Source organism: Cebus imitator, unplaced genomic scaffold (assembly GCF_001604975.1).
Source record: "Cebus imitator isolate Cc_AM_T3 unplaced genomic scaffold, Cebus_imitator-1.0 Scaffold134, whole genome shotgun sequence".
Lineage (NCBI taxonomy): Eukaryota > Metazoa > Chordata > Mammalia > Primates > Cebidae > Cebus > Cebus imitator.
The window spans coordinates 408929-419366 of record NW_016107449.1 but is presented as its reverse complement, the minus strand read 5'-3'; positions in this window follow the sequence as shown (position 1 = coordinate 419366).

The following is a 10438-nucleotide window of genomic DNA, read 5'->3' as shown; positions in this document are numbered from 1 at the left end:
ATGCTAAAGAGGTTGGCTAAACATACATATTCAACAGGTGATGGGGAGCTATGAATATTTATGAGGGTTGTCCTGATGCATGCATATTAAGCAAACGTGTGTAACAAATGACCTATGTTCACTCTGGGGTGGAAATTTAACATTGAAATGTATGACAATTAGGCCCTGTACATCAAAGGCTATACATACATCTTCCCAGGACACAAGGCGCACCAGTGCACAGTCTCTGCAAACTGGCTAGAGCCAGTCCTTAGCCAGTGGCCCTTTGATCAACAAAAAGTTGCGAAAATCATTCTCCTGTCCAGTGGAAGCTGTCGTTATGGCTGGTGAAACAGGAGGTCAGTGAGGCCACATTGGTGAGATGGACAAGTTGTAATTGTTTGAATATTGCTTATCTCAAAGGCAGAGTTTATTTACTGCCAGAGAAAAAGAAAACCCTTGTGGCAGTTAGAGGACAGTTTATTTTTTAAGCGTAGGGGCACACATTCGCACTTTGCCTGGAATGGCTTTAGGTCCATCGGTTTATATTTGATATCTCACTGCCACACAGTCTGCCCTGTCAGTCTTATGATCTCTATTTTAACACAAATGCTGGTCAGTGGTGTCTAAGCCACAAAAGGGAGGGGCAAAACGAGGTGTGTCCCACCTCCTGCCCCATCTCAACTGGGAACTCAGCTTTTTAAGTTTTTTCTGGGGTCCGCTTGGCCATGAGGGGCCCATTCAGTGGGAGGGTGGCTTAGGGCCTTACTTTTAGTGTACAAGGTCCACAGCCTAGACAGAGTGAGTGGAAGCAGCTGGGAATCCACCACAGCTGACCGTGGGCGTCGGAGTGGCCCCTGAAGCTGGACTTCTTCAGGCCTTGATGACAGTGACATGAAAGAGGGCATCGGGGACCTGTGTGGATCCCTCCTCCTCCTTCTTGCCTCCCTCTAGCCAGCATCAGCTCAGGCCGAGGACGCCCCCATCCCTGGTAAGTAGAGCCTCCCTTGGTCTTGGGTCCTGCCCTGGCCACGCACTTCCCTTCCTTCAATCTGCACCGTCCTTGCCCCGCTCCGTCCCTGGGCTTCCCCCAGCTGAAACTGCATGATGAGGGCCCAATGCTTGGCACTACCTGGCCCTGCCCTGGGCCTGTCTCTCTCCTGACCCTCTGAACAATTCTCTTGGGCGTATTCATCCATTTCCAAAGGTTCAGCCGGGCTCACGACTAGTGATTCCCAAACAGACCGGCAGTGTGGTTTCTGTCCTGCCCCCCGACTGGAACCCAGACGCCTGCTCAGCACAGGCAGCTCAGCCCAGCGGTCCGGCCAGCCTGCCACCTCTGCTGGGTCGCTTCTCCCCGCCTACATCAGGAATGGGGAACCTACCTGAGCTTTCCCTGAACCCACACATGCAGCGAATCCCCACATCCCCTCCTAGCCAGCCCTTGGAGCCGTGCCCCCTCCCAGCCCACGGTTACCGCCCGCTGCAGGCCCCGTCCTGTCCCCCGGATTCCACGGTATCTCCTAGAGTCTCCCTGCACCTGCTCATTGCCTGCTGGGACCATCTCAAGACCAGCTGACCCCTTTATTCCCCCACTCAGGGTCCCCCTCATCTCTGGATGAAACTCACATTTCTTAGCTCCCCGCTTTGTTATTTCCCCCGCTCCAACCTCACCTAACCCCGCAGAGGCCGCACTCTGCCCCCTCCAGCCTGCCCTCCTGAAGCCCCCTCCTCTTTCCTTCCTTCCTGACTCCAGCCTTCGCCAAGAGTCCCCTCCTCCAGGAAGCCCCTGCATGCCCGCTGAGCCAGGCACCTTCCTTTGAGGCCCTTTGCACCCTGAGAGGCCTCCAGCCAGGTTTGTGGGGAAGAGGAAGGGCCTCGTGTGTGCCAATGGAGTGGCTGGGACCCTGGTGACAGTGGGCATATGCTGCCTGCAGCTGCGTGTTCCATAAACAAACCACTCAACCTTAACGAGCTTCAGTTTCCCTCTCTGTGAAATAGAGACGGTAAATGTGCTTTAAAAATAACAATAATAAGGCTGTTGTTAGTGTAAGCGCACAGTGCCTGGCACATAACACGTGCCTGATAAACATCATGAAAGTAGATAAAACATAAAAGAAGATGGGTAAAAAGTCATTAGAGATACCTAAACCCTCCATCTGAGAAAGGCTGAGAACACAGGCCTGGGAAGAAGGTCGTTAGGAAAGTCCCTGTGAAGGTCTCCGTAACAATGGTTCCAGCAGCTAACCGTGTCATGGCGTTAGTTCCCCCATCCCACTACCACCTGCCCTGTCATTATTTTCTGTGTTTTTCAGGCCGTGCAGATAATGGCTTCAAAAAAGGGAGGCACCTAGAAGGAGAGACCAGAGGGCCACGTTGATGCCCAAAGAGATAAAAGCAAGACATGGTCAGCAAGGGAGACAGCCGCTGAATTCCCGAAACAGCAGTGACCTCACTGAGTCTGGAAAGAGAATGGAAAGCACGGAAAGCACAACCAGATGGAAATGGCATGGCCGCCAGAAACGTCCCCACTGCACGGGACCCCCGAAACCCCTCCCAGCAGCACGGTCAGGTCTGACCTCCGCAGAGGAAGAAGAAGTTCAGGCCTCACGCTTCAGGCCTACGCCTCCTAATGGACCGACACGCACGTGTCAAAGAAGTCTTAGCAGCATGAATGGGGAGCTTCAGAGAGCCCTCCTCCAAGGTCAGCCTGTGAGCGCCCTCCTCGTTCTACCACCTAGGTCATTCCCATGGAACACGGGACGCAAGGAGCCAGTGGACACCCCAGAAGGGCCCGACAAGTGATGCCAAAGAGAGGAAGTTGGAAGACCCGGATTCCAGTGCCAACCCCGTGGCTCACCATCGGCCGTTCTCTAGTCTCCACCCAATCATCAAGGGTACAGTGGGTAGATGTGGGTAATGTGTGTTTTTAATTATTTTTGGAAAAGGAATGTATGCAGATGGTTCAGGTTTAAAATTACAAAAGGATATTCAGCAGCAAGTCCCCCTCCTGCCCCTGCCCCTGCCCCTGCCTGCATCACCCCTCCTGGGGGCGGCCAGCCTGTGTGTGTTGCAGAGGTAGTTCAGCCTCTGCTTTGTTCACACAAACGGCAGCTCCCACACACACCTCCCACACTTGGCATCATTTTCTCAACACCACGCCTCAGAGATTGTCCAGTGCACACACACACACCCACAAGTGCTATCTCATTTCTTTTTCTTCAGGCTGTCTTCCACCGCATGGAGGTGCTGAAATTCTGGGTAGCTTCTCAGAGTCCCTTCCAGCTCTGAGATTCCAAGTTGCCCATCAAATGCGTCTTTCAGCTGCCCATGGTGGACTGAGGTGGGCACCCCGCCACAGAGGAGGCCTCACCTCTCCTCCCCTAGAGGTGTCTGGAGAGGACCCCCTCCCGTAAACCAGGCCACTCCTCACACCAGAACTGGGATGGTCACTTTCTAGTCAGGTGGCAGACTGGTAGGCAAACCAGGCCTCAACATCTTTGTTTCTAGACTGTGAGGGATGGAGGCTTCCACAACCACGTGGGAGATTCCCAGCAAGCTCACCCCACAAAATACCAAAACACATTTTAGGAAATGCCTGGCCAGAAAGAACAGCTCTCACTTTCCCCAGAGCTGGTCTGTCCCTGTGTCAGCATAACATCCCACTGGCTGGTTTGTCTATTAGGAAAGAAAAAGAATTAGGTTCTACATGGACACAGGGAGGGGAGCACCACACACTGGGGTCTGTTGGGGGGAAAGAGGGGAGTGGGGGTGGGGAGTTGGGGAGAGTTAGCATGAGGAGAAATGCCAGATATAGGTGATGGGGAGGAAGGCAGCAAATCACACTGCCATGTGTGTACCTATGCAACGATCTTGCATGTTCTTCACATGTACCCCAAAACCTAAAATGCAATGAAAAAAAAATTAAAAAAAAAAAAAGAATTAGGTTCTGAGGACAAAAGAGGCGGCATCCTCATCTTGTGTCAGGGTTCCCTTGTGCAGCTACAAAAAAAAAAGCACTGGGGTCAGCCTACAGATCTGCTGAGGGCCCCACAGGAGTCTTGGGCAGACCCCACACCAGCGAGCAATCCGAGCAACCCGCCTCATCCAGTGAGAAGCCAGGAGGAGGGAAGGGGAATGAGCCACAGAGGGCAGGGAGAGAGGCAGGCGGGCAGGCAGAGGGAGGGGGAGCAGACAGAGCCAGGGAAGTGGGCGTCTGAGGCCCAGCAGGAGGATGGGGAGTGCAGAGACTGTTAAAGTCACCAGAGGCCGCAGACCGGAGAAACAATGGCACAAAAAGGGTATCCCGAGCAGAGAAAGACTGATTAGGAGGCCAGTAATTAGCAGTTACCTAATACTGCATAGCTAAGTGCCCATGACTTAATGATCTGAAACTGCAACAATTATTTATCATCTCTCCTAGTTTCTGTGGGTCAGGAATTCACTCACGGTCTGGAGGGGTGGTTGGGCTTGGAGTCTGCTGCAGCCTGAATGTATCCCCTGGAAAGCATGTGCTGGAAACTTAATCCCCAGTGCAACAGTACTGGGAGGGGGCTGCTGAGAGGTGCTTAGGCTGTGAGGGCTACGCCCTCTTGAATGGATTAATTCTGTTATCACGGGAATGGGTTTGTTATCTCGGGAGTGGATTCATTATAAAAGAACAAGTTTGATCCTCCTTCTCCCTGTTTCTCTCCCTCCCTCCTTCCCTTTGTTTGCCCTTCCACCATGGGATGATACAGCAAGAAGGCCTTTGCTAGACCCTGGGCCCTCAATCTTGGACTTCCCAGCCTCCAGAACCATGAGCCAATAAGTTTCTGCTTATTATAAATTGCCCAGTCTGTGGAATTCTGTTACAGCAGCACAAAACAGACTAAGAGGGTTGCGGTCAGATGTCAGCCTGGGCTGCCATCGTTTGAAGGCTCTGCTGTGGCTGGGGGATCCACTGCCAAGGCAGCCCTTACTGGCTGCCGAGCTGGTGCTGGCTGCTGGCAGGAGGGCTAAGCGCCTACGTGTCTGGCCTCCCCAGGGCTGCTTGGGCATCCTTATGGCATGTGGCTGACTTCCGCCAGCATCAGTCATCCAAGACAGCAAGCTGGGAGCTGCAGTGCCTTTTCTGACCCATCAACATTCTGCTGGACACACAGGCCAGCCCTGATTGAATGTGGAAAGGACTGCATGGGAGTATGGCTTAAGGAGGTCAGAGCCATCGGCAGTCACCTGGGAGACTTGGGGATCACAGACAGAGAGAGATAAGACATTGTATGGAAACTGTGAGTGGCTGTGTCAAGTTCATAATATTCCATAACCATGGGTAGAGGAAGATAAGGATGAATGACTACCAAGGAGGGGAGAAAAAATGATAAGCAAACCTTGTGCTTCCACTGGACAGTGGTACCTGAAACTTTTTCCTTTCTCACCTTGCCTGTTACTGTAAATGATTTTAAATAATATCAGTAACGCATGCATATATCTTCACAATAACAATGTCTAACAAAGCCCTCCTTAACCAAACCACCTTGAATGCCAGCCCTGTCCAGAGGTAATCACTGTAACCACTCTGATGTCACATCCCAGGACTTCCCTTCACAGCTTTCCTTTTACATTGTTGTGTGTGTGTGTGTGTGTGTGTGTGTGTGTGCGTATGCTTGTGTGTGTGTGTAGGAAATTTCATTTCATAAAAAACGTAATTCCATTTTGTATTTTGTTACATAAATGTATCATGTCATTGCTCTTAGAATTATTTTTCCACTCATCAGTACGTCTTGGACACTATTCTGTGCGGATGTATGTAAGCCTACCTCATTCTTTTTGGCTGCGACGTGGGATTCCACAGGGTGGCTGCACCACGGTTTTACCCACTTTCCTAATGAAAAATATTCAGGTGGCTTGCATTTTTTCTATTAGCAGTAAACCTTGCATGTGCATCTTTGCACATTTACTTCTAGACTATTATTTCTGAGTACATATCTTCAATTGTCAATTCTTAATTTTATTATGTTGTAATCAGTAAGTGTGACCTATGTCATGATTTCTATTTTTTGGAGTTTGTTGATGATTTATATGGCTTAACACATGACCAATTTCTGTGACTGTGCACAGAAATTAAAAATAATGCATATAGTTGAAAATAATGTATATTCTCCAGTGGGTAAAAAGAAATGCTGTATATATTTTCAACTATATACATTATTTTCTGCTGTATGTCAGGTCCTGTGATAAGGACTTTGCATATATTATCTCATCTGATCCTTATAACAGCCTATAATGGAGGATTATTATTATCCTTGTTTTGCAGATGAAAAACCCAAAACAAAGAGGAACCCAATATTGAATACCAAAAAAAATAGCAGAATTGAGACTTAATCTACTCTTGGCTTAAGTATGCACGGTGGCCCACCTCACAATTGCTTTTCCTAAAGCCCTGCTCTTATTTTATGTAGCCCTGGGAGAGAAGGACAAAATCTGCCAATTTCTATGACACAACGCTTTCTTACACATGAGAATATTTATATTTATTGAAATAATTCTTTTAGACTTTTTCTTCTGCAGCAGCAGGATCTCGCTCTGTTGCTCAGGCTGGAGTGCAGTGGAGCAATCACAGCTCACTGCAGCCTCAACCTCCGAGGCTCAAGCAATCCTCCCACCTCAGCCTCCTGAGTCACTGGCACTAAAGGTGCACATCACCACGCCCGGCTCATTTTTTAATATTTTGTAGAGAAGAGGTCTCACTATGTTGCCCAAGCTAATCTCAAACTCCTGGGCTCAAGCAATCCTCCCACCTCAGCTTCCCAAAGTGCTGGGATTACAGGTGTAAACCGATGAGCCACCACACCTGGCCTTTTAGTCTTATTGATAAATCATTTTGTCATAGATTTCTCTTCAGCATATAGGAAAAGGACACACATGTCCTAAGACTGGCTTCCTCCCAGAACCCGATGCTTCTGTGTCACTTTTGAATGAGGGCCGATTGTGTCCCCTGGAGAGCGCTGGGGACACAGGATTTATCTGAACACTCTCCAGTACTGTCTCTGAGGTTTTCTTCCAAGGCGTTCACATCCATTCACATTGGTACTGTCGCTGCATTGATGTCACCACAAAAGAAGGTCCTCAGACGATAGCCAGAACTCCTGTCCCTCCCAAGTGGCCCTCACGTGGCTTGCTGAAGTGAGGAGCTGCCATCATCCACCCAGTCATTGGGCCAGTTCACGCCTGTGCAGGCAGTGACTGCCTCCTGAAGACATGGTGGCCATGGGACATCCTCATTCCATAGCCATGAAAAAATGAAGAAAAAAAAATGTGTTTTAGGCGCATATTTCAAGACTACACAGTTAGGTTCCTGAAGGTCTGTGATACAGGTTCAGTTATCAATATGGAATATGCTTTTCACTGCTTTTCACCTTAAATTCTAAGGGAAAATTATTTTATAGATACACTAAAGTTTGGTTTCATTTTGATATTCTACCTACTTCTGATGCCTGTAAACTGAAATTTGAGCCTCCAGAAATAACCAGAGCACTATGACAAGCCCGTCAGAGAAGTGGATTTGTGATGCCTTAAATGTTCCCTCTGTACAGCTGAGTCTCACAGCTAACCACGCCCCAAGTGTAAGTCTCAGCGATGAATGAGATTCGAGACAGATTTATAAAATGGGAACTCGGTAAATAAGAATCCCTCCAGTTACCACAGACAGGATAAATACAGCTGAGTTACAGCATAAATTAGGAATCATGGATGCAGGCTGTATTGCTCTCGCTCTCAGCAGCGTGTTGGGAACGCAGTTGTAGGACAGCCGGGGGACGCAGGAGAGCTGCTGGCTCTCCAGAGAGAAACGGATCCTGCTGTCCTGTCTTCCAGCACCACAGCCTAGCTCTGTCCGTTTTTGAACGTCATGTGGCTGGAATCATAGAATGTGAATGCCCTTTCTCTTGGCTTCTTTCACGAAGCATTACGTGGGTGAGCTCATGGGGTGCTAGGGCTCACTCGTCACTGTTGCAGTGCAGCTTCCATTTCTCCATGCTGCCGTTGCCGGGCGTTTGCCATCTCTCCCATTTGGGACTATTACAAAGAGCGCTGCCCTGGAGGGCTTGGTGGCCGCATGTCCCCACGCCAGCTGCATGACTGTGGTCATGCAACAGGGGCACCTGTGGTCAGCTCTTGTGGATCTCACTAGGCAGGTGCCTAGAGTTACTGCTTAACAGTCCTATTTAGTGATCCTTTTGAATTCACATTTAAATAAAATTACCCCCCCAGGAGGGAAAACACACACCTACCGAGCACCTCATGTATCCCAGCGTGAGACATGGCTCTCACCAGCAAATGTCATCAAGTAAAGGAAAGGAAAGAGCCATGCAGTCACAGGTGCCCTTGAATTTCCCCCGTCCAGGGAAGACTGAAACCTCAGCTTTCAATAGACACAGCTGTGAAGACCATCCCAAGTCCAGGAATCCTGGAATGCCCCCAGAACATCTCATCATTAAGAAGGCAACGACAGGCTTCCACGTGGAGTCTGCCAGTAACCAGAAGGGAAGGCTCTGGGCTCACACTTGCCAGGCTGGGCACTAGTCCACTCCCCACTGCTGCTTCCATTGTTTCTCATTCTCTGTCTCTCTCTCTTTCTCCCTCTCCTCATCTCATTTTTCTTTACCTGACTCTCTCTTCCCAACCCCGCAACTTGTATAATTGTGTAATTGTATTTATAAAAGTCAAATAAGGCTACTCCATTTTATCATCCTCTTTTTCAAAGCTGAAGCAGCTTTTAAAGAGGCTAAGTAGCTTGCCCAAGGTCACAGAGCATTCACACACACAACTCCCTGGCCCTACAGGTCATGATCTTCCAGCCGCATGATCTCTCTACAAAGCCACCAGGATCATATTATAAAGAATGTAAAGAGACTCTCTTCCCCGCATGATCTCTCTACAAAGCCACCAGGATCATGTTATAAAGAATGTAAAGAGACTCTCTTCCCCGCATGATCTCTCTACAAAGCCACCAGGATCATATGATAAAGAATGTAAAGAGACTCTCTTCCTACCAGAAAGTCCCTCATGTGTGAGCAAACCCCTAGGGCACCAGAAGGACTCTGTGAGATTTGCGTAGGAATCCGCTGATACTTCAGTTCTCTCAGTGCGTGGACACCTGCTTATCAGGAGGCTTTGATGTCTCTAAATTCATCCCCAGTGTTCTGAAAGGGGTGGTGGATTACACTTAGGCGTGCCCAGCCAACTGTTAAAGAAGATTCCAGTTGAGGCTTTGCTGGTGGAGGTACACTGCTCACAACTTAGCTTCTCCTGTGTAGTTCACAAATGTGAAGGACCAAGCAGAGCATTTATGAGTACCAAGGCTGTGGCTCACTCTCAGGTCAGAGTTCTAATTGTCCACTGTCTGCATCTGAGTAAAGATGTACCCTTCAGTCCTAACATGGAACCTAGAGTAGAGTCTTTCTCCCCTGAATAGGTCTTGATCTGGAGACCCAATAAGGGCCCCCTAGAAACAAGCACAAATGCTCCTGGTCCTTCCAACCTGCCCAGAAGCAGAGGGAGGGCACACAGCTGGACTGGGGTGCCTTAGTTAAGCTGTGGCTCATGGTTAGGGGTGCCTGCTGGCTGCCTTGGCCAGGAATGAGAAGCTGCTGTTCCTGAAAAGCAGGGTCCTCTCCTCTGGCAAGTCCACCATCATATTCCAACAGGGTAAGCACAGTGGCACACAGCGAAGGGAATAATCCAGTATCACAGGCAGCCCCAAAGAAAGGGCAATGGGACAGGTGGGTGTGGTCTCCAGTCTTCTCACTGGAAGCCTACAGGCCTTCCAGGGCTGGGTCACCTGAAAGTACCAGACCTTTTAGTTTACATCACTAAAAACCAATCACACTCTTACATTTCAAAGAACTTGCACTTAAACGCCAAAATATAATCAAGTTGCATGACTCTGATTTTAATTTAAGGCCTAAATTTCTCCAGCAGCGTAGGGGACACTCTGGTGGCCAATGCTGGGAGCCTTATCACCAAGTGGCATTTGCTTGGGAAGTCAGAGTCCCCCAAAAGGGATTGGGGCTGGCAAACCTTATCGATACGTCATCAGTAACATTAACTGCTCCTTGATCAACCTTTTCCTCTTTGTGTTACTCCTCTATGACTCCTGTGACATTCTTTTCCATGGTTTTGAGGACAAAGGAAACTGTCTCCAAGCCCTCTGCAGACTTCCCTAGGCATAGACAGACCACATAGCATTTACTGTAACTTTAAGAAATTGTTTAATAGGAGGCCGGGCGCGGTGGCTCACGCCTGTAATCCCAGCACTTTGGGAGGCCGAGGCGGGTGGATCACGAGGTCAAGAGATCAAGACTGTCCTGGTCAACATGGTGAAACCCCGTCTCTACTAAAAATACAAAAAATTAGCTGGGCATGGTGGCGCGTGCCTGTAGTCCCAGCTACTCAGGAGGCTGAGGCAGGAGAATTGCCT